This window comes from Schistocerca nitens, unplaced genomic scaffold (assembly GCF_023898315.1).
Source record: "Schistocerca nitens isolate TAMUIC-IGC-003100 unplaced genomic scaffold, iqSchNite1.1 HiC_scaffold_380, whole genome shotgun sequence".
NCBI classification, from domain to species: Eukaryota; Metazoa; Arthropoda; class Insecta; order Orthoptera; family Acrididae; genus Schistocerca; species Schistocerca nitens.
The window spans coordinates 7,456,437-7,482,411 of record NW_026045914.1 but is presented as its reverse complement, the minus strand read 5'-3'; positions in this window follow the sequence as shown (position 1 = coordinate 7,482,411).

The following is a 25,975-nucleotide window of genomic DNA, read 5'->3' as shown; positions in this document are numbered from 1 at the left end:
CTCAAATTAAATTCTAATTGTGGTAAGGGAAAGAGTAGTGCTTTCAGTCGTGCGCGCGTCCTTGATGTGACATAATTTAAATGTAACATGCATTCCACTGACTAATTAAAGTTATTTTCCTAGCAGATTTGTAATTTTATGACAAAGAGTTATTAGCTGATCATTAAACATTAATTCTCTCTTATTCTATTAGAGTAATGATCTTTGTCTGCCTTGATATTCTGACTACTACTTCTGTATATAGTTTTATGCATTCAGACAAAACTTTCCCTTAGGCAACTTAACTTGGAGCAGATTGATATTGAAATAAATTGAGACACATTGTAAATTTAATTGAGCCTGAGTAAAACGGCAAAAGGATCACTGTTGATCCTGGCACTTACATTTGACATCAAATTTTTAAAAAAGAGACATTACATCATTACTAGTTACATTAGAGTCAAAGAAGTGAACCTTTCCCGTCGGCCACCTTTCCCGTCGGCCACCTTTCCCGTCGGCCACCTTTCCCGTCGGCCACCTTTCCCGTCGGCCACCTTTCCCGTCGGCCACCTTTCCCGTCGGCCACCTTTCCCGTCGGCCACCTTTCCCGTCGGCCACCTTTCCCGTCGGCCACCTTTCCCGTCGGCCACCTTTCCCGTCGGCCACCTTTCCCGTCGGCCACCTTTCCCGTCGGCCACCTTTCCCGTCGGCCACCTTTCCCGTCGGCCACCTTTCCCGTCGGCCACCTTTCCCGTCGGCCACCTTTCCCGTCGGCCACCTTTCCCGTCGGCCACCTTTCCCGTCGGCCACCTTTCCCGTCGGCCACCTTTCCCGTCGGCCACCTTTCCCGTCGGCCACCTTTCCCGTCGGCCACCTTTCCCGTCGGCCACCTTTCCCGTCGGCCACCTTTCCCGTCGGCCACCTTTCCCGTCGGCCACCTTTCCCGTCGGCCACCTTTCCCGTCGGCCACCTTTCCCGCCGGCCACCTTTCCCGCCGGCCACCTTTCCCGCCGGCCACCTTTCCCGCCGGCCACCTTTCCCGCCGGCCACCTTTCCCGCCGGCCACCTTTCCCGCCGGCCACCTTTCCCGCCGGCCACCTTTCCCGCCGGCCACCTTTCCCGCCGGCCACCTTTCCCGCCGGCCACCTTTCCCGCCGGCCACCTTTCCCGCCGGCCACCTTTCCCGCCGGCCACCTTTCCCGCCGGCCACCTTTCCCGCCGGCCACCTTTCCCGCCGGCCACCTTTCCCGCCGGCCACCTTTCCCGCCGGCCACCTTTCCCGCCGGCCACCTTTCCCGCCGGCCACCTTTCCCGCCGGCCACCTTTCCCGCCGGCCACCTTTCCCGCCGGCCACCTTTCCCGCCGGCCACCTTTCCCGCCGGCCACCCTTCCCGTCGGCACAGAATATCTCTGCAGCTTAGTTCCAGCTCGTTCTAGTAGAATATCATGAAACAGAAAATACGTGTATTATAGAACAATCAAAGAGACCTTTCACACTGTCGCCAATATGATTATTATAGTGTTTATACTGGTTGCTGTTCAGGAGGAAAGTTAGTTATTAGTATTTTATTCATTATCTCATTCATGAGCAGCCATATCACCGTCGCTCAGGAAAGTTATAATTAAGCTTTACTTGCTTAATCAGAATCAGACGATGACTCTCCATGTGCACAGCCTTGATGATTAAAAACGATCTGCAATCCTGTGTAAATAAAATGTCTTGGTTTTCTTGCATTGTGTAGTCAGTCGGGAAACCTCAGAGCAAGTGGAAAGTTTTCTTTGATAGAGTTTAATTATCCAATTAAATAATGGAGCTCTTGGATCTAATAACTGCAGGTATGTTTCCAATTCATCGGAAATTCCCTTCTGATTACCAGCAAAATCACACATCTGTGCAAATTTCCGATTAGACAATACATATATAATTAAACTCCTTACACACCTTTGATGTAAATGCTCAGTATATATTATTTTGATTAGCATGCAATGTATTTCAGATCTCTTTCTTCCAGTAATCTCGAAAGCAAAATTACAATTATTCAATGTGGCTATTCAGCATGGAGAAGATCCTAGAAGTCCTCTCAACACACACCAGAGAGAATATTACAAAGAGTAATGATGCGCTCGCGGAATAGCAATAGTACTGTACTACTTTGTGCATCGATTCTGAGAGTATGTAGATGGTCAAGTAGTACACATAATTCATTCATACAATTGTGCAGGGATAATTAGTAGAATATAAAGAGATATTACAAGCTCATTGTCAAATTAGATGCTTCCCTATAGCAGACAACGTCATAGTCTGACAAGTTGCAGTTACTGAGGCTTGATGAATAATTAAGGAGGGCAAGGAAAGGTCATGGCAAGCATTCCAGGACTCTATACATCATTCCACTTGTTCTATGAAAGTATAGGAAGGCATCTATATGATTTCACATACACACATTCATTTACCAATAGCGGCAGTACTGAAACAGAAGTGTCTCCAAACACCACCTGGATATATGGCTCAGATACTGGGAGAATATTTTGCAAAAACTGCTGCCACTGCTAGCCAGGATCTGGCGTTTTATCAATACTGTGCATCTGTAGAGAAAGGAAAATTTGTCTTGAGATCCAAAAGTTATGAGACTTACAACTACACTATCTCCATGTGGCTGCTGGAATCAGTAATGTCTGAGACTAGGGCAACTGCACCCAGTCACAACCAAATCTGGTATAGTTTGCTTCAACATTTTCCAACAGCATCAATGGAAATCCACATCGAATGTTTTACTCTAATATGGCAGAGTGGCAACTTCCCCAACTCCCTGGCGAGAGGCACTTTTGATACGTCTTTTGAAATGAGGAATGGATCACACCTGTCCCAGTAGTTATAAGAGTATTGCCTTAACGAGCTGTCTAGGAAAGACACTAGAGTGAAAGTTTAAATGTCCTATGGTCCGGGTTATAGAGAACAGGGGTCCCCTTAGCCACTCTCACTGTGGCTTCCATAGATTTTGGGGAACCATGGACCAACTGACACTGTTAAAGGTAGCTATTAAATAGTCCTTCCTATGTAAACATCACTCTATTGACATATTCTTCAATATCAGTAAGGGCAACCCCAGGGGGTCGACAACTCTTTTGTGGATACGTGTGTAGCGAGCACGGGCCCCCGAGCTAATGTGGCCTTCCTTACTTTCTGGGCTGCATACCTTCCCTTTCCGCATTCTACCCCATCCCCCATCTTCGCCCCCCCCCCCCCTCACCTCTGGCTCTTTCCTTCGCTTTCCCCCCCTCTGGGAGGATGGATTGTGCCTACGCCCGGAGACGGACGCTCGTAAATGTACCGCATTGTTTGCCTTCCTTGCCTGTATGTCTTCATCCTTCCTTTGTCCTTCTCTTTTCCTTACCTCTTCTCTTTACCCTTTTCTCTGCTGCGGCGTTTGAGACCTCTCTTCTTTTCTTGCCCTTTCTCTTTCTTCCTCCCTGTGCGTGTCTGAAGGCCGACCCACGCACTTTTGTGCGTAGCCGGTGACGGGGTAACGCGAAATTCCCCGCCCCGAGTAGACAGGTATGACACGTATGTACCCCTGGTAACGGCCAGGCCCAGGGAGGGGTGATTACCCGAGCTGATACCTTCCGAAAGTGCCGATTGGTCCCTCCGTCCGTTTGTCGGGAGGTGTGACCTGAGGTGTGAACAATCACCTAAGGCGGGAGTGCCCTCGGAGAGGACACCCACAAGGGAGTAGCGCGCCATCGGAGACGCCGGTAATCATGGGGGATTCTTCCGCAATGGTTTCCTCACCTTCCACTATGTCTGCTCACAAGCGTAAGTTCACCTAGTCTCGGCCACAGTCAGTTCTTCCATCGTTGCCACAGTTCCTTGTTGTTTCTCGGTCTGACGAAGGTCACGACTTCTCCACGGTCAACCCTTTCATTATTCAGAAAGGTGTCGATGCAATTGCAGGTCCTGTAAAGTCTTGTTCCAGATTACGGAATGGCACCTTGTTGTTAGAAACAAACAGTGCCCTCCAGGCACAAAAACTGCTGCGTACTTCACTGCTCCACACCTTCCCTGTCCGGGTTGAAGCACACCGCACTTTAAATTCGTCACATGGAGTCGTTTATACACGCTCCCTCGATGGATTGTTTGACGAAGAAATTCAGCACTACCTGTCTGACCAGGGCGTAATGGCTGTTCATAGAGTTATGAAAAGGGTTGACATGAACCTCATTCCAACCCGCACTGTCTTCTTGACATTTGACAAAGTTCAACTCCCATCGAAAAACTACGCGTTGCTATCAGTGTCAGCGGTTCAATCACACCAGCCAGTCCTGTCCCAATCCGGGCAAATGTGTTACTTGTGGCAAGGATGCCCATGAGGGTGCTTGTGCACCTCCATCCCCTCGCTGCATCAACTGTATGGGTGACCACGCTGCTTCCCCTCGTGATTGCCCCGTTTTTAAGGACGAAAAGCTCATCCAGGAAATCACAGTGAAGGAAAAGGTGTTGACCTTTGCTGCTCGAAAATTATTTGGCAGTCGAGAGCCCTCCGTGCCTCAGACATGAAAATACAGCACTGTCCTTGCTTCTCCTCGGCCGACAAAGGAGGCGGCCACACAGATTTGCGACCTCACCTTTAGTACCACGGTTGTCAGATCGGCCAGCGCAAAGATCACCCGTTCAACCTCACCACTTTCGCCTGCCCACTCTATGGCTCACCCTTCATCGGGTTCTGCTAAATCTCGAGCCCAAAAGTCAGACACCAAAACTTCAAAAAAAGAGCATACTCGAAGATTTTTTATGTACCCCAACTTCACACCCATCGGTTCATCCTTCTTCTAAACATCATAATTCCAAGAAGGCTACAAAGAAACCCAGTTCATCTCCTTCTCCGCCAAGGCGTGTCCCATCTACAGCACCACCTGGCGGAAATCGCCCTCGGCCGCCTTCTGTGTCGCCGAGGCGCACTGCTGGCGGCCAATCAACCGGCCGATCGCTGGTGGCAGGAGCTGCTCCTGAACAACCTGTGGATCAGGATCTTCTGCCTTCGGCTGAATGCCATTCCATGCTGTCGGTCGCTAGCTCTGAGCAGTCGTTGAGTTGACAGCACCCTTGGTCACATTCCTCCATTTTCTGTTCACCCTATGTCCATTATCCACTGGAATATCCGCGGTATTCGAGCCAATCGGGATGAATTGTCGATCCTCTTACGATCCTACTCGCCGGTCATCTTCTGTCTTCAGGAAACAAAGCTGCGTCCCCATGACCGCTTTGTTCTCCCTCATTTTCAGTCCGTCCGATATGTTCTCCCCACTGTTGAAGGCACTCCAGCCCATGGAGGACTCATGATTCTTCTCCATGATACTCTCCATTATCACCCAATCCACTTAAACACTTCCTTCCAAGCTGTCGCCGTCAGTCTTTCCCTTTCTGGATACACGTCCTCTCTTTGTACTGTATACATTCCATCGCCCACACCAATGGCACGAGCTGATCTCCTTCATCTTCTTGGTCAGCTTTCACCCCCCCTATTTGCTGATTGGGGACTTCAATGCCCACCACCCGCTTTCGGGATCTCCACATCCTTGTCCACGTGGCTCACTATTGCTAGACGTCTTCCACCAAGCGTATCTAGTTTGTCTCAACACTGGGGTACCTACATTTTTATCTGCCTCCACGTCAAATTTATCTCATTTGGACCTTGCGGTCGGTACTGTTCCGCTAGCTCGGCGCTTCGAAAGGTTCGACCTTGATGATACACACTCGAGTGACCACTTTCCATGTGTCCTTCCATTGCAGCCTCAACTGCCATATATGCGCCCGCGACACTGGAAGATTGCCCAAGCCGATTGGACACTTTTTTCGTCTCTAGCGACGTTCGATGACAGTCACTTTCCCGGCGTCGACGATGAGATCACACACATTACCGATGTTATTCTTACAGCTGCGGAACGTTCAATACCACGGAGCTACGAATTGCCCCGGCGCACCCCAGTTCCTTGGTGGAACGAAGCATGCCGTGGCGCAATACGTGAGCGGCGACGTGCTCTTCGCGTTTTCCGCCACCATCCTACTTTGGCCAACTGTATCCGCTATAAGTAGTTCCGTGCGCGATGCCGTCATGTCATCCGCGATAGCAAGAAGGCAAGCTGGAAATTCTTTATTAGCTCATTTAACACCTTCACTGCCTCCTCGGAAGTTTGGAGTCGCCTTCGGCGGTTCTAAGGCGCGCCTAGTTTCTCCCCGGTCTCTGGGCTCACAGTCGCGCATGATACATTATTGGACCCCGTCGGAGTTTCTAACTCATTGGGTCATTACTTCACTGAGATTTCGAGCTCTTCAAATTACCCGCCAGCGTTTCTCCCGAAGAAACGTGCAGCAGAAGTGCGACCTCTTGCTTTCTCCTCTCAAAATCGCGAAAGCTATAAATACGGTTTTCTCCATGGGGGAACTCCAACATGTACTCTCTTCTTCTCGCTCCTCCGCCCCAGGACCAGATGGTATCCACGTCCAAATGTTGCTGCATTTATCAACCCATAGTCTGCGTTACCTCCTACGCCTTTGTAATCGAATTTGGACCGACAGTACTTTTCCCAGATGATGACGGGATGCTATCATCGTTCCTGTTCCGAAACCTGGAAAGGACAGACACCTCCCTTCTAACTATCGCCCCATTTCTCTCACGAGTACTGTCTGTAATGTTTTGGAGCGTATGGTGAATTATCGATTAGCTTGGTGGCTGGAATGCTGCAGTCTTTTAACACCTGCCCAACGCGGATTCCGAAAGCATCGTTCTGCAGTTGACCATCTTGTTGCTCTCTCCACTTATATCATGAACAATTTTCTCCGGAAACGCGAAACAGTAGCAATATTTTTTGATCTGGAGAGAGCATACGATACTTGTTGCAGGACAGGCATCCTCCGCACACTGTTCTCTTGGGGCTTTCGAGGTCGGCTACCCCTTTCTCTTCGCGAATTTATGGCAGAGCGCACATTTAGAGTGCGGGTGAACACTACTCTCTCCCGTATCTTCTCCCAAGAAAACGCTGTACCCCAGGGCTCCGTGCTGAGGGTTGTACTGCTTGCCATCGCCATAACTCCAATTATGGGTTGTCTCTTTGCTGATGTCTCGGGCTCCCTCTTTGTGGACGATTTTGCGATCTACTACAGCTCTCAACGAACCAGCCTTCTTGAATGTCGTCTTCAAGGATGTCTCGATCGCCGCCACTCTTGGAGCATCGATACTGGCTTCCGTTTTTCTCCCAGTAAGACCGTTTGTGTTAATTTTTGGCGACGTAAGGAGTTTCTTCCACCCTCCTCACATCTAGGACCAGACAACCTTCTGTTTTCAAACGTCGCTAAATTCTTGGGTCTTATGTTTGACAGAAAACTGTGCTGGTCCTCCCACGTTTCCTATCTGTCGGCTCGCTGTCTGCGATCCCTTACCACCCTCCGTGTCCTGAATGGTACCTCCTGGGGAGCGGACCGAGTGGTCCTTCTCCGCCTCTATCGGGCCTTAGTGTGCTCGAAATTGGACTATGGAAGGATAGCCTACTCCTCTGCTCGGCCGTCTATTCTTCGGCGTCTCGACTCTATCCACCACCGTGGATTACATTTAGTGTCTGGAGCTTTTTACACCAGCCCTGTGGAAAGCCTTTACGCTGAGACTGCTGAACCTCCGCTGTCCAATCGGCGAGCAGTCCTTCTGAGTCGTTATGCTAGCCATCTGTCTTCCAAGCCTGCTAATCCTGCCCATGACATTTTTTTCGACGCCTCCTTTGATGTAGGGTATGAAGGCCGCCCCTCCTCCATACTACCACCGGGAGTCTGCTTCCGTCAACTGCTCCATTCTCTTTCCTTCCGCTTTCCTAAAACCTTCTTGACAACTTGGGGTACATCACCGCCTTGGCTCCGTCCCCAGATCTGCCTGCTCCGTGACCTTTGTCGATTTCCCAAGGATGGTACACCTTCACTTGTTTATCGTCGGGCATTTGCTGCTCTATGTGTACAAATGACGGAAGCCACATTTATTTACACCGATGGCTCGAAAACATCGATTCATGTAGGGAGTGCCTATATTGTTGGTGACACCCCAAATCACTTTCGGCTTCCCGACCAGTGTTCGGTTTATACTGCAGAGCTTTACGCTATTCTCCAGGCTGTCCACTACATCCGCCGGCATCAGCGGATACAGTACGTTATCTGCTCAGATTCTCTCAGCTCTCTCCTCAGTCTCCAAGCTCTTTACCCTGTGCACCCTCTGGTCCACCGGATTCAGGACTGTCTGCGCTTGCTCCACCTGGGGGGCGTCTCGGTGGCGTTCCTGTGGCTACCGGGACACGCTGGTATCTGTGGAAATGAGGCAGCCGATATTGCAGCCAAGGCTGCAGTCTCTCTTCTTCGGCCATCTATTCAATCGGTTCCCTTTGCCGATCTACGGAGCGTTTTATGTCGTCGTGTTGTTCTTTTATGGCACGCCCATTGGTCGACACTTCCCCATAATAAATTGCGGGACGTGAAAGCTCTTCCTTGTGCTTGGACCTCCTCCTCCCGAACGCGTCTTCGGGAGGAGGTAATTTTAAGTAGATTGCGTATGGGGCACTGTCTTTTTAGCCATCGACATCTTTTAAGCGGCGATCCTCCACCACTCTGTCCCCACTGCTATCAGCTGTGGACGGTAAGACATATTTTAATTGAGTGCCCCTATTTTAATTCGTTACGCTCCCGTCTACAGCTTTCGCCTGATATATCGTCGATTTTAGCAGATGACACGCGCTCAACCGTTCGCATTCTCGAGTTTATTTGTGTCGGTGAAATGACGTCAGTCATTTGAAGCTTTTTTTGGGGACAACCAACCCCTTCCTGTAGTCGATTTTTAAGCATTCCTTCTGCTTTTAGTTTCGCCAATTTTTTGAGTTTCGTTCCCATTGCTGCTGGTTTCCGTTTTCGTTTTTTACTTTTTCCTAAGTCATGGACCGGGCGCTAATGACCATAGCAGTTTTGCGCCCTAAAACCAAAACAAAAAAAAAAACAAAAAATGAACTTATAGGTAAATAGTGACAGTCTTTCTGCCTCCTTGTAATTTTGTTCTTTTGTTGACAGAATTTCCCCTTTGATACAGTCAATATTGTTACAATTTGAGTAATAATACATTTTGCTCAACAGAATTCGGCATCTCACATCACTAGCTCCTTTCAAACATTAAATTATTTATCCTTTGGTCATGGAGAAATGAAGAGTGGTAACATCCTTAAATTTTTATTTGCACTGCATAATAATGGTACAGGTGGTAGTATACTTGGATGCTTGGTATGTTCTCTCATAGCATTAAGAAGTGGAGAAACTGAACTGTGTAATCAGACACACTGAGTGTGTCCTGTCGTAGCCATTATCCTGACACTGTGAATAGTACTGACGCCATTACTAAAGCAGGTTGTTGCGTTAATGCTTGACAATTGATTCTATAGCAATTGGTGGACATTGGAAGTGTGTGTGTGTGCAGTGATCCACACCTTTATACATTCAAAGCTGTGCTGAAGATAGATTCCATAAATGTTCACGACAGGTGACAAAATTCAAAGAAAAACCATTTTATCTTAACTGTAGGAGCAGTTAGAGGGCAGTAGGTAGGTCTTCCTATGATTGATTGTTGTTGTTGATGATGAACCCAATGAGCAGAGCACATTAGCTTTACCAATAGAAAATAGTTGCTGTACAGAATACTGGCACAAGTCCGTACATTGTGAGGAAAAACAATATAGAAAATAATACATGTAATATGAATGGTGACCAATACTGAAACTGAATTCTAACTCGGCCCAATAAATATGCAGCAGGCAAAAAAATATAGGAATATTAGTTAGTGAATAACCTACATAAATAGCTAGAGGCAGATGTGACACACACATAACTGCCAATTCTGTCAGTTCACGCCAGTGTGCATATGTCATGTTGAATGAGAGCAGCAGTTGGGTGTAGGCATGAGGGGAAGTGACTGCAAGATACAATTATGGAAGATAAGAGTGCTGTCTGGTGGAGAGTTCAGGGACTAGATGGAGGCATGAAGACTGTCAGATACAGCAGTGGCAGTGTTGAGGGGGGCTGCAGCAAATGAGAGAAGCAAGGAAGTGAAAAGGTACAGTCCACACACCTCCTTCCTCCCCTAACCCCACCAACCCACAATATCCCCCCCCTTTTTTCCTAATGCCTCCTCCCAGTTTGTACTCTCTTACCCTCATTGTGTGTCATCCTGTGCCAACACACCTACCCTTCTCTCCTTCCCAATTAACTGCTTCTCTCATTTTCCACTCATCTTGCCCCCACCCTGCCCTACAATCCCTTGACAGTGCACACGGCAGTCTTCGTGCCTCCCTCTAGTCCCTTCAAGCTGCAGCAGACAGAGCAAACCCCTCCATTTACCCGTATGTTGCTAGCCATTTCTATTCCCCGCCCCCCTGAATGTTGCTGCTTGTGTTCAACATCAGTTTCCTTAAAAAGTGATAGTGACGTGTGTAAAATCTGCGTAAGAAAGGTAAAGAGAGGTATCCTATGCATCCAGTGCAGGTCGTGGTATCACGACAAATGTGTTAAAGTGAATCTAAAATACATAAAAGACGAACATGACTGGACATGCCGTCAGTGCGTTGTGAGTGTCACGAAAAACGAGGTAATGGACACGATAAAATCAAAAGAAAAAATAATAAGTGTGCTTACAGAGGATTTAATGACTATAAATACGAAATATGAAGAACTTCGGCAGAAATATCAAGAACTGGAAACGAAATACAAAGAGAGAGAGCGAGATCATCGTCTAGCACAAGACAGTGTTGTTAACCGTCGTTCTGCGCAAAAAACGTGGCGTTTGCCGAAAAAAACAAATAAACAGACAGTGAGTACAGTTCCGGCGATACCGCTAGCAAATAAATTCACAACACTAGACGAAGACTGTGATAAGACAAAGAACAATGACGAACAAAAATCAGTAACGAAACTTCCAATCGAGTGCGCAGCCAAGAAAACATCTAATACGAAAAATAAACCAGTGAACATCAAACGACGAGTTGTTGTACTTGGTGATAGCCACGCCAAGAAAATTGCCGAAAAAATAAATGAGTACAGTACGTTATTCACGGCAACAGGTATGACGAAACCCAGTGCACCTTTGACTGAGATAATTAAGAGCAGCAACTCACTTAATGACCTATCTAAGAATGATGCCGTCATAATCATCGCTGGAAGTAATGATGTATACAGAAATGAGAGTAAACATGCGACCCGGTGTTTAAAAACTACATTACTTCATCTGAAAGTTCCGAACATCATAGTTACTAGTTTGCCTCACAGATATGACCTGCAAGACAATTCCATCGTAAATCTAGAGCTTGCAAAAGTAAACGGACAGTTCTCCAAAATATGCAAGTCCCAACAAAATGTAACATTTCTTGATCTTCCAGATGCAAGAGATTTGTTTACGAAACATGGACTACATTATAATAACGCTGGCAAGTCATACGTTGGCAAAATGCTAGCGAAATTAATACAAAAAGACGACGACGTTGCAAGAAAACCAATTACTCTGCAACCAGTTTCGACCAAGGAAATGGATAAACGAGAAAACAATTTCAAAATCGCAGCCACAGCGCCAGCTCAAACAGCAACATCACGTCCAGAAGATGAGACGGTGCCAGAACCAGCCTCAGAACATACAGCAAAGACTGAAATTATCGTCAAGAAAACTGTACCTACTCATCATCCAGATGCTGACACACAGGGAAACTGATGAAGGGGGCCAGTTCTATCCGAATTTGGCCCAATACAACGAATCCAGAACAAGCAGTCAACACTCAGGTGGACGTTCCGTTACTTTATAGTCAAATTAGTTTTAAAGATCCTCTACCTAATAATATATGCAGTAGTAATTTCGTTATGCACTTGAACATAAGAGGTCTGTCTGAAGGAATGATCAGGAAGCTTTATGATATAGAAATTTTGCTAGAAAGTGTGAAACAATCTGTTAAAGTAATATGCCTTAATGAACATTGGCTAAAATCTGAAAATATCAGTCTCCTAAATAAACTTACAGGTTATAAACTGGCTACCAGCTTTTGTAGGACCAATGGGTATGGAGGCTCTTGCATATTAGTTCATTCCACGGTAGACTATGATATCAGACAGAATTTTAGCCATCTGAATGAAGAAGGCACATTTGAAAGTTGTTGTATAGAACTTAAAGACTATAACACACTAATTATCAGCATATATCGCACCCCTGGGTACCATATAAGCTCTGTATTTTTAGATAAGTTTGATACATTGCTACATAAATTAAAATGTGAGAAACTGTACAAGAAAGTGGTTATATGTGCTGACTTCAACATAGATGTAAGGACTAATGACAAATTTTCTTCACACTTAAAGAACCTGGTAGCCACAAATGGGCTAAATCTCAATTTCGATCAGTATACAAGAATTACAGCAAGCTCTGCAACATGTATTGACAATATTGTAAGTAGTTATAATTATTATGTAAAAGAAAAGTTTCTTCTAGATTTAGGAGTATCAGACCATAAAGCACTATTTGTATCACTACCAAAGCAAAATTCAGTCTGCACAACAAAAAGATGTAGGAATTTCAGTCAAGAAAATGTGGAAGTATTTTGCAAAAAACTAAGCCAAACCAAGTGGACAGTCAGCAAACACACTTCCACAAGTGACAATTACAATAACATTTTAACTGAATTCTTGGGTATATTCAATGAATGCTTCCCTTTTGTAACAGTGAAGACCAGGTCCCAAAAAAGTAGATCCTGGGTAACAAAAGAAATTAGAGTGTCTAGTGCTACTAAGAGGAAACTGCATATGGAGGCAAAAGTAAATCGAAGCCCTCAATTTCTTAAGTATGTAAGCACATACAAAAAAACATTTGACAAAATAGTTAAACTAGCAAAACGTACTGCAAATAACGACTTCATTTCAAATGCAAAAAACAAATCAAAAGCTGTTTGGTCTGTTATAAGAAGTGAAGTCGGCAGTGAGGCAGAGAGAAAATGCCCTTCTAAAATAGTGATAAATGGTAGAGCTGTTACAGAACCCAGTGCCATTTGTGAATCATTCAATGACTTTTTCATAAACTGTAACAAATTTGGTGACTGTTCACCAACAAATACAAAGCCCAATATGACAGATAGCAATTGCACATGTTTTAAGTTTTCTCATGTTTCCATCTCAGATGTAATCAAAATCATAATGTCCCTAAAAAATTCAAAATCTGCGGGGTGGGATGAGGTCCCCATTGAAATAATAAAAATAGTCCGTCACAGTATTGCATATCCACTCTCTTTCATAATCAACCAATCATTTGATGAGGGATGTTTCCCAGATCGATTAAAATATGCAGAAGTTCGGCCCATACATAAAAAAGGTAAACAAGATGAATTGGGCAACTATAGGCCAATCTCACTGTTATCAATTTTCTCAAAAATATTTGAAAGAGCTGCATGTGATCAGATTGAAAATCACAATTCATCTAACAGCATTATCTTAGGCAATCAATATGGTTTCAGAAAAGGCCGCAGCACAATCCATGCAATAAATGAATTAGTCACAAAAGTCAGCAGATGTCTTGATGATAGAATGTGTGTGTCAGGCATCTTTTGTGACCTGTCCAAAGCCTTCGACACAGTAAATCATGACCTGCTTCTCCAAAAATTGGCACGCTATGGTTTTCAAGGCAAATCTCTTAGCTGGATGTCATCATACTTGGCAAACAGAAAACAAAGAGTACTTATTAACATCAACGGCAAGAAATTTCTCTCTGGCTGGAAAATCACTCAATTAGGTGTTCCACAAGGCTCAATATTAGGGCCACTGCTTTTTCTATATTATATTAATGATATGCCATGTCAGGTCCAGTCTGATACTATCCTCTATGCAGATGACTCAACAGCTGTAGTCTGTTGTAAAAATGAGGTAGACCTAATTCGTCATATTGAACAAACACTTGGGGAAGTAGAGGCATGGGTCAAAAACAATAACTTGACATTAAATTTTACAAAAACAGAAATTGTTCATTTTACCACAAAACAATCTGCACAGTCTATAAGTGAAATAAGGTATATGGACAAAAAATTAGAGACTGCAGACTGTGTCAAATTCCTTGGCATGTTAGTCAATAAAAACCTGTTATGGAGTCACCATGTGGACAACATACTGGGTCGACTGAATAGCCTTGTATATATTATGAATATCTTGTATAGTATTACTGATTTAGCTGTAAGAAAAACCGTATATGATGCATATTTTGTTTCAGTCATTAGGTATAGTATAATTTTCTGGGGGTCTGAAAAAACAAATTTACTTAGAGCTTTTAGACTACAAAAAAGAATCATCCGAGCAATGGTGGGAGCAAAACCAAAGCAACACTGCAAACCTTTATTTGTAAAACTGGATCTAATGAGCATTCCAAGCATATACATCTATGAAACTCTCACTTTCACGAAAAGAAACCCACAACTTTTTGAGGGCAACTTCTTCTTGCATCAATATGATACTAGACATAGAATGAGCTACATGTTACCTACCCACCGTTTAAAATCATATGAAAAAACCCCATACTATATGGGCATGAAATTTGTAAATAAAATATGGAAAGATATGGATGACCCAAATGTAAAAGGTACCAAAAGAGACCTGGAAAAATATCTGAAAGATAAATGTTACTATAGTGTAGAAGATTTCATGAATGATAACAATGCATTATAATTGTAATTAAAATACCTCTTTGAAGATGTTACACCATGTATATTATTAGTTTATTGTCTATTTTTAGTATTGTTATATATAGTGTAAAACTGACAAGTCACCTATGTCACAATCTTTGATTGTATAAGGCATGTTATGTGATAATAAAAATTGAATTGAATTGAATTGAATTGAGAGTGGTAATTCAGTATGTGCTTCCAGAGATTGCAGTCATGTGCATGATGTGTGCTTACTGGAGTGAATGAAAGTGTGTTTTCGTTTCTGATGAATGTGTCGGCAGAAAAAAATCATAAGAATCTTTTCATTGTGCTTGTCTGTGACTCATTGTGTCATCTTTATGATGATTAGAAATGTATTATTTTGCTTCTCCAATCCCCAGTTCTCATTGCTTGGTAGATGTAGACATGATAATTATTTTCTGTGGCAAATTACAGTTTGGTTCTCATATGGCTAAAAATCTTGACACATGATTGTTGGTTATAGGATTAACATTACTTCACTAGTGTGCCACTACAGCCACTGCAACTGCTGTGTATTTAGGGATAAAGGAAGTGAAGAAATGCTAGAATGTTGAAGGCAGAGCATTTTCTCAAAGTTTTTCTAATTCAGTGTAGGAGAAAGAAGCATCCTAACAATAATTGTCATATTTATTCATACAGAAACTGTGGTCCTGTGAAGATCACTCAATGGTTACACAACATGAAAGTTACTATTTTCATATGATTCAAGAAAATAGATTAAAGAGATTAACTTGTCTAAAAGAAAATATTACTCCTCACTTTCAGTTTACTAATTTAGACAGACAGAATAAATGTGCCACCAACAGTAAAAAAGACAGTGTTTATAATAAGCTAGACAACAGCTTTGCAGGTGGCAAAGTCAACAGTGAGAGAAAAACTGCATGAGGTGTGACTCTAGCGGGCCATTCCAACTGCACCATCATTTGTTAGCCATAGCTCCTGCACCCACAGTAGCCTGCATCACTCAGCCATCTACTATTGTGACACTCAGGCAGATTATTTAAGCAGCATTTCTACGAAGATCTTAATTTAACCTTTTAAGACAAATAAATAAATAAATATTTTAACTGCTCATAAAAAAAATTCTTCTTTGGAAAAAAAGGACAAAAATTAACATAATTGCCAGCACTCTAGTGGCTTTCATGGCTCCCAGCAACAAAAGCCTTTTTCAGAGAGAAATGGTTTGAAATAGGAACAATATGTATTGAAGAAGTTGTTTAGCACTTGAAATATTTGTATGAATGATTAAATTAGTTTTTCTCAGATGAACAGCAGATTAAATATCAGATTTAATTGTGTATTAAGAACCCATTTATGGGCATTGCATGACCTATTACCATTTTGTAAGAAGGATATGAAATTTTTGTTGAACTGACGGTGAGACGACTTCATCCAATAGAATGTTGACTAGGACAACACGGCAGGAGCACCACCTATATGAAGAGAATATAAGCATCGCTCCAGCTAGCTTCGGCTGAACTAGAGAAGCCCACTAGAAGACGAACCATGATCCATTAATTTAGCCATGACTTGTGACCTATACTTTTTACTTGCATGGAAATTCTATAAATCGAAGGACATCGATTATTTCCATGGCACCAATTCCTTGCGATACTTCACTGTCAAAAGGCAAATTATTGTCAATTTAATTTACTGTAATACATTCCCTTAATATTATTTGCTTGAATATTGTCTAGCTATCCGAGAAAACAGCTTCCTAGGAACCCCATATTAGACAAGTGGGTAGGATCCAACATTGCCAATAAGTTACGGAAGGAAAGACAGTGGCTGGTGGCCACAGAATTTTCTTTTGTGTTTTGCTGACACCTTAATTCTCTCTTGTCTAGCAGGTGTGCTACTTGCTAATCAATGTTTTCAGGTGGGTGTTGCAGATATTTTCTTTGCTTTTGTACTTATTTTTCTTGCTTGCCTTGTCTGTTTCTTGCATTTCTCTGTTCCAAAATGCCCACCTTATCTATCCCACCACCTGCTCAGGTTCCACAGCAGCCAGTGTTAAATGAAATGCAGCTAATGCAGATCTGCATCTACATCTACATCCATACTCCGCAAGCCACCTGATGGTGTGTGGCAGAGGGATGTTTCAGTTCCAGACTAAGCAAAAGTCTACACTGCTCGACACAGTGCAGCAGCTAATGTTCATTGCTGTGCACCTGACGGAACGAGCACCTCCTACCCCAACACCTATAGCTATTCTGCCTTTTTGCCAGTTTCATGAACAGGAAGGTGAATGGCTCAAGTGGTTGCAGCAGTTTGAAGGCCAAGTAATTGATTACAATGTACCAGGTACTGTGAAACATCCCTAATGGTAGGAAGTGCAGTGTTCCATTTATCTCGGAAGTTGTTCCCTAATTCCACGCAGAGTGAACTTCCTTGTGAACAGGTTACAGATTCACTAACTATCTATTATGACCAACAAGTGAATGTGGTAGCAGCTAAAACTTCATTTCAGATGTTACGTCACGTGATGCCTGATATCAAACTCGGAGAACATATTTTGATACAGTCGGGTCCATCATTTTACCAGGCAGTGCAAATACTAGATAAGTAAGATTCAGGTGCCCATTGGCTGATAAATTTGAGCAGCCAGCTATTTGTCTGGTTGAGTTCCTTGTTTGCCAATTTGGCAGCAGCTTGTGCTCATCACACCGAGTAAACAACGCTCCACACTGCGTAAGCAGCTTGCGGCTACACAGGCAAACAGAACTAAGTCTTGCCCTCAGTGTTATTCACAGCACAAACGCCAAGACTGCCCCTCCTGAAAAGCTCAGTGTCCTGCTTGTGGCAAGAAAGGACATGTGCAATCTCTATGTTTGCAATAGAACAAATATAAGAATTTGGCCCCTTCACAAAAATCTAGTTTCACAAGTAATCAATGCAGTGTACTCAAAACCTACTGCAGGCATCAGCAAAACTATCTAACAAGCAGTTACTTCAGAGCTACGCCACACCAACAAATGTTTTGTCCATTTGCATCTTATTGGTAAACATGTGAAATTTCAGTTGGACATGGGTGCTTGTGTTACATTGCTGAATCGTAACATGAACTGTGAGGCTCTCCATGCCTATCTGAAACTAGCATGCACCTAACAGCTTATAATGGACAAGACCTTCCCATTCTTGGAAAATGTACTTTGTGTGCCATTTATCGCTCACATATGCGAACTGTGACTTTCACTGTTCTACAATTGCGTAAATGTGAGAACACATTTGTCCTTGATTCATTTTATTTGCTTAGCTTTAAAATTCAGGACAATTTGTTGTCATTGGCTCTATTCAATGCAGAGAGACAGTGTAGGTAGCTTGTTGAAATAATTCCCTGAACTCTATTCTGAAGGGTTAGGCAAGGCTAACAATTTTGTTGTGCATATTACTACAAAAGACAATGCTCAGCTGAAATTTTTCTGGGACAGAACCGTTCCCATTGCATTATACAACTATGTGGCTGCTGAACTTGAAGAATTACAAGATTGCTGAGGTATGGTGCCCATACATGCTAGTCGGTGGGCAAGTCCACTGGTTTTGATCCCCAAACCTTCAGGTCACATTTGCCTCTTTGTTGACTTTGTCTGCCGATAATCAACAAACTGTGATTGATATTTATCCATTGCCACAGCCAGAGGAACTCGTGGACAGATTTGGCAATGGTCGCTACTTTTCAAAAACTTATCTGCATGACACGTATCTTCAAATACTGCTTGATGAAGAATCTCAAAAGGTGTGTGTAGTGAATACTGATTTGGGTCTATTTAAATATATGCATTCGCCTTTTGGCAGTGCTTCTGCGGCCACCATTTTCCAATGGTATTTAGAACAGCTGACTGCACAAGTGCCATACTGTTCAAACTAATTTGGACAGCATTGTTGTAGCACACCTGAAGAACACATTGCACATTTGCGTGCTATGTTTCATGTGTTATCTGATGCAGGACTAAAGTGTAGACTGGAGATATATATATATATATATATATATATATATATATATATATATATATATATATATATATATATATATATAAACAAAGATGATGTGACTTACCAAATGAAAGTGCTGGCAGGTCGATAGACACACAAACATACACACAAAATTCAAGCTTTCGCAACAAACTGTTGCCTCATCAGGAAAGAGGGAAGGAGAGGGAAAGACGAAAGGATGTGGGTTTTAAGGTAGAGGGTAAGGAGTCATTCCAATCCCGGGAGCGGAAAGACTTACCTTAGGGGGAAAAAAGGACGGGTATACACTCGCGCTCGCCACACACACACACACACACACACACACACACACACACACACACACACACACACACACACACACAGAGAGACAGAGAGAGAGAGAGAGAGAGAGAGAGAGAGAGAGAGAGAGAAGCAGACATATTTAAAGACCATATATATATTTAAAGACCATATATAACAGTCAACATGTATATCCTCTTCAGCCACATTTGTTACCCATACAAGATTTGCCAGTTCCTTCCAATGTCACAGAATTGCAATCGGTCTTAGAGAAAATGAACTATTTTATTTGGATCATACAGGATGCTGCACAAATTGCAACTCCATTGCGTTGCAAGAATGTCCCCTTCGTTTGCACAGATGGGTGCCATGTAACTTTTCAAAAACTTAGATGCATTGCTCAGTGATCAATGCTTAGCTCACTTCTATCCTGACAAACCAGTTGTATTGCAAGTTGACACTTCCTCTTACGGAATAGGTGCAGTGCTTTTGCACATAATTGGTGATAAAGACAGGCCTACTGCTTTCACATCAAAATTGTTGTCCAAAGCTCAGTGTAACTATTCACAAATCGAAATAGAGGCTTTGGGTATTGGGTATGGTGCCAACCAAATTCCACCATTATTGGTATGGCAGAATATTCTTGGTAATTTATCACAAGCCTTTGCAGTCCTCATTTCATCTGACAAAACCAGCTCCTGTATGAACTGCCCAAAAGTTACAAAGATGGGCTTTGTTGTTGTCCCAATACCAATATGAGATTGTGTATCATCAGATGGCTCTACATGGTAATTAAGACACACCTTCATGTCTTCCAATTGCCCCTGATACAGAATTTGACACTTCTGCTGCATTTTGTTGTCACATTGATGTTCAGGATTCTGAAATGCTTCAATCATTTCTACTGAACTACAGGAAAATTGCACAGGCCATGGAAGTTGATTCAGATTTGAGCATTTTGCTAAAGTATGTTCACACATCTTGCCCTCATTCCTCGCATAGCATAAAGAACACTATAGTGCACCAACGCTTCGCACATCAGCATAGACATGCTGTACAGAAATATGTGATTCTTGTTCAAAATGACAGTGGCAAGTCACATGTATTGCTCCCCAAAGCTAAGAGTGGGTGGTGATGGTGGTGGTGGTGGTGGTGGTGGTGGTAGGGAGAAAGTGTTGCAGTCACTTCACCATGGTCACTGGGGGATTGTTCATATGAAACAGTTAGCACATAGACACTGTACTTGGCAAGGTATAGACACCCAAATAGAACAGACGAAGTAACAGTGTCATGCATATGTGGAAAATCAGTCCACTCTGCCACAAAAATTCTCTGCTTGGCTTAAGTTGTAATCACCATGGCAATGTGTGCCCGTAGACTTTGCAGGACATTTTTGGAGCACTTGTTGGTTGATTGTGGTAGACTCTTATAGCAAGTTTCCTTTTGCTGTGTCAATGAACTCGACAGCATCACATAGAACGATTCAGGTTTTGTCCTCAAATTTTTGCCTCAAAAGTTTACCTGAAGTAATAGTGTCAGACAATGGACATCAGGTCATGTTAAATGAGTTTGAAACATACTGTGAATGCAGTGGCATACAGCATCTAACTAGTGCATCATTCCATTCACAGTCAAACAGTGACTCTGAAAATTTTGTCAGAATGTTCAAGCAGCAGATGGCTAAACTTCACTCTGCACACACCAGGGATCAAGCATTGTAATTGTTTCTTGCCTCCTATCGTTTGGACCATTGCCGGCAGAATTTCTTCATAGCCACCACCATAGGACACTGCTCCACCCTCCTGTGCATCCATCGTTGAAGACAGTAAGAATCACTTCATACCACATGATATTGTCCTTCACATGGTTTTTAGTGGCAGCAGACTGTGGGCATGAGGTAAGGTTGTTCATCGACTTGGAGGTTTCATGTGTCTCCTTTCAGGTCCAAACGGTTTGCAGTGCCAACATCAGAATCAACTTTGCCATTGTCATGTGCATGATGATCTTTCTGTGTCTCTTCCCCCAGATTCACAGATCCAGAAGACAGCATGGACACAATGGCCACCAGAGGGTGTCATCACGACACTGTGGGAAAACCCCATGGAGACAAAGCCTTCACCTCCTCCGCTACCTTTTGTGTTTCCGATAGAGCTGGGCCCATCCACATTGCAGAAGTCAACGTCCTCCCTCTCCAGTTATTGTCCTCCAGATTTGGATGAGTACTCCTTTGGTGGATGTTTCTGCCTGAGTGAAGGCCAGATGGCAAGGTAGGACTGGAAGTTTGACATCCCCAGCAGTCACAGCTTCTGCTCCAGCACTGCAACCACCCTCCATCCTCCCCCACCATTGTTGCACCACTTACGCGATGATGGTCCTTCACTTTGAGGGGGGGAGGAGGAGGAGGAGGAGGAGGAGGAGGAGGAGGAGGAGGAGGAGAAATGTTCTGGTGTAACGTCAAGTGCTGGCATGTTGGCCTGGAACGTAACAACAGAGAAGGTTGTGAGATGATGTCAGCCAATCAAATACTGACTAGGGTGACACCACGACAGGAGTGGCACCTATACAAAGAGAATATAACAGCTGCTCCAGCTAGCTTTGGCCACACTAGAAGACCTGCACAACATGATGAGTCATGATCCAAAGATACAGCTGTGATTTAGTATATATTGAAGGACATTGATTATTTGCATGTCACCAATTGATAGAGACATTTCATTGTGAAAAGGCAAAGTTAAGTACTGTCAACTTAGGACCCCTATAGCAGATGAGTGGGCAGGATCCCACAAACAAGAAATACATACTCAGCGGACTACAGACCAACCCTATCATGATAATTGAACATAAAACCATCAGTACTAATATTAAGTACCATCCCAGGGGCTCGCAGCTCTTTTGTGAGCATGTCCTTGTATACCACTTGTCACCAACTTTTGCAGCATTACTTCGTTTCTGTGCTGCATGCTTTTACTTCCACTATCTGTTTCTCCCTCTGCCACTACATTGGATGGTTTCCTTGGTGCCAACCCTGCTTGGACTTGGTCCATGATATAGCCTTGAATTACAACTTCTGGCATGTTCTACAACATATCATCAAATAAATATGTGGCTCCATTGATGGGTATCACCTGCCACCAGTTTTCAAAATTTCCAAAAATCTGGATTGTGCAGGAAAGGTCACCAAATCCATAGTGTGCTCTACCTTATGCCTCCCATCCATGTCTTCTTTTTCATGCAGTCATACACCTTTAAACCCAGCACTGTAGCCATCCCATTGTAGTGGTGGTGGGAGTCAGAAGCTTCCTGCTCAGTGAGCACAGGGATCACACTGTTGGTGCCTGAGCTGAAAACTCCCTGTGCTTGCCAAGGAGTATGCATGACTGGGGCATCGGACCCCAAGCAAGGGATTACTGACCAGGCAGGCATTGCTGAGTCTGGAGGGCAAGAATGGGGATAGGCCCCATTCAGAGTTGGTGGCATCGTGACAGATTAGCCCCAAATGAAGCAGGTGAAGTTATCTCCCACTGGTGTCTTTGGGCCCCAACAGTCTCTGTGAAAGAACAGTCCCCTTTCAATGCAGATAGGTGCAACCCTAAAATCTTCCCTTCCCTGGCTACACTGTGGGTGAAGCACAGGGCCAAGTGCAAACAGAGGAATTCTTGCTGCAACATTTGGTCTGTACAAGGACTGATAGTGATTCCATCTTGGCGAAAAACCATGTGTTTTCAGTAATGCGGACCCCAGCACTTCTCAAATACCAGGGATATTACAATACTGCTGCCTATCACAGGGTTTGAGGCTGGGTCTGGAACTATGTCCTAGGCACTATGTATAACAAACTTCTGTCTCTTAAAACACCTCTTTGGAGGCTGTTACTTTTTGGTTAAGGTCATTTCAGAATATTGCCGTCTGCAATGTTTACCTTCCTTCCAAGGTGAAGTGCTTCAGAACATACTGTTTGCATTGGTATCTCGGCTCCCCCATCTTTGCGGGTCTTGGGTGATTTCAATGCCCACAACCTTTTTTGGGGTGGAACCTTGGTAACTGGCCATGGTAAAGACTTTTAAAACTCTCCAGTACAACTTGACCATTACCTCTTGAGTGATGGTAGCCCAACACACTTCAGTGTGGCACACAAACCTTCTCGGCCACAGACCTTTCCGTTTGCATCCCTTGTATTTGCCCATCCATCCACTGGAGGCTGCACAGTGACCTATGTAGTAGTGACTACTTTCAAATCTTCCTGTCCCTTCGTCAGTGTCACTCCCCTGGACGCCTGCCCAGATGGGCTAACAGTGCTGGCTGGGATGTTTTCACCTCTGCTGTTGACATTGGCTCCCTGCTGCATGGAGATATTGATGAGGGAGTCCAGCATACAACTACAGTCACTCTTTCAACAGCTGATTTAGCCATCCACTGTTCCTTGAGCCTGCCCCATCTGAAGACAGTACTTTTGTGGTCCTCAGAAATCACAGAGGCCATTACACTGTAGGCAGTTACTCTGAAACCATAAGTGGCACCCATCAATGGAACAGTGCATTGCCTCATCGGCCGTGTCCTTTCAAAGGAACCATCCCGGCATTTGCCTGAAGCGATTTAGGGAAATCACGGAAACCCTAAATCAGGATGGCTGGAGACGGGATTGAACCGTCGTCCTCCCGAATGAGAGTCCAGTGTGCTAACCACTGCGCCACCTCGCTCGGTCTTTCAATACCTGGGTCCACCCCCTTATGAAAAGACAAAAGCGAGAATGCTGGGAATGCTATGTTTCTATTATTGCACCAGGTCTCTCTCCTCTACAGTTCTGGGCTGAGATCAGACATCTCTGGATACCAGACAAATGCAGGTATACTTGGAATTAACTTGAATGTTTCTGACTACTGCACCAACCCAGATGCCATCACCAAACATTTTGCTCTGCGCTGTGCTCAAGCATCAGAGTCTGAGAATTACCAACCTGCCTTTTGTGTCTTAAAAGAGTGGTTTGAGCAAAATCAATTACCTTTTACTAAAACTGGGGCCATATAATGCTCCATTGAGAGTGGTAATTCGTCCATGCCCTCTTCCACTGCCCTGATACAGCCCCAGGCCTGGATTGCATCCACAACCAGATGATCAGGCACTTACCAAATGGTCAAACATGCATCCTGCCATCTTTAATCACATCTTGAATGAGGGCATGCACCCATCGAAATGACGAGAGAGCATCATTGTCCCAGTACTGAAACTGTTTAAGCAGCCTCTAGAGACTGACAGTTAATGCTCAATAAGTTTCAGCAATGTTCTCTGTAAGTTGCTAGAATGCATGGTGAGCTGGCAGCTGTGTTGGCTCCCTGTGTTTTGTGATCTTTTGCCTCTTTTCCAGGATGGTTTTTGCCAAGGCCATTCCACTACTGTCATCTGAACAGCTTTTGCCCAATGTCAACACCTTAAAGTTGTCTTCTTCAACCAGCAAGGTCTTATGGCACCAGGTCTTTGCTACTTTAGATGATTATGGTCTCCAGACTCCACTCCCAATTTTCATCCAGGACTTCCTGTCTTACCTTACTGTTTTGGGTTTGTGTTGGTGCTTCCCACAGTATCCCCCATATCCAAGAGAATGGCATGAGCCATCACCCATGGCTTGCGATTTTCTGCCACTGAGACTGACATCGTGTACTTCTGTCAATGTTGTACCATTCAACCACAACCAGAACTTTACCATAATGACCAAACATGTAATGTGGTGGAGATTTATTGCTTTCTAGGACTGGCCTTTGATTCCTGACCAACATGGGTTCCCCCATCAATGCTAGCTTAAGCAAAAGTGTTGACTGCACCATAATACTCTTCGCTACCTGAGTACCACCAGCTGAGTTGCAGATCACAATACCTTTCTGCAACCTTACAAAGCCCTGGCACAGTCCCACCTTGGTTATGGGAATCTGACACATGTTTGGCATCGCTGTCAGCATGTGGATACTGGATACAGTAAACCACTGTGGAGTTCGACTTGCAACAGGAGCTTGTCAGACTTGCCCTGTGAAGAGTTTATTCATAGATGCTGGGATTTCTCCATTGTGGATCAGGCTCCATCAACATCTTTCCAATTACACTACCCACATTGGCAATGCCTCTAAGCATCTGACTACCATCCAGACACGGTAATCCATCTCTGACAATGGCAGCCCCAATGAGGGACTACCATTGCAATCTGCATCTGGTAGATCCTCTGAACTTCAGTTCTTCCCTCTTCCACGTCTCCTCTGGACCCACTCACATACACCTCCACAGAGCATACCTTGGCTTCAGCTTCATCTTGACCTCTCACAATGTGCAAAACACATGGTCCATCCTAAGGCCCCCTACTGCTAATTATTCTCCATCCTTGGTGCATCCCAGAGTTCAGAAGTTGTCTATACTGACAGCTCAGTGGGCACTGGTCATCTAGGCTTTGCTTATACTTGGGCAGGACATTCTGAACTGCTCTCCTTGCCAGATGGCTGTAATGTTTTCACTGCAGAGTTGGTATCCACCTCTCATGCTCTCGGGCATATCCATTCCTGCACTCCCTGAGCAGTTTGCAAACTCAGCTAGTGCTACCCTCACCACACCTTTGTTATTGTTATCCATGATTCCCTGTATGGCCTCAAACAATGTGTAAACTTGGTGACCTTCATCTGGAACCTGCACCACATTGAGATCCTAGGGAATGAGCTTGCTGAACATCTGGCCAAACAGGCTACCAGTAAACTGGCTCTCGAGAACAGTTTTCCAGAAACTGACCTGCAGTTGGTATTAGACCATTACGTTTAGGTGCCCAGAATATGGTATGGCACATTATGACTTCACCAAACTAACTATGGGTGATAAAGGAGACTATGAATCTGTGGAGGTCCTCCATGCAGGCCTCTAACAAGCAATCTACCTTTCTACCTTTAGAGGATCCCCATTGGCCATACTTGTCTAACTCATGGTTATTACCTCCATAGTGAGGACC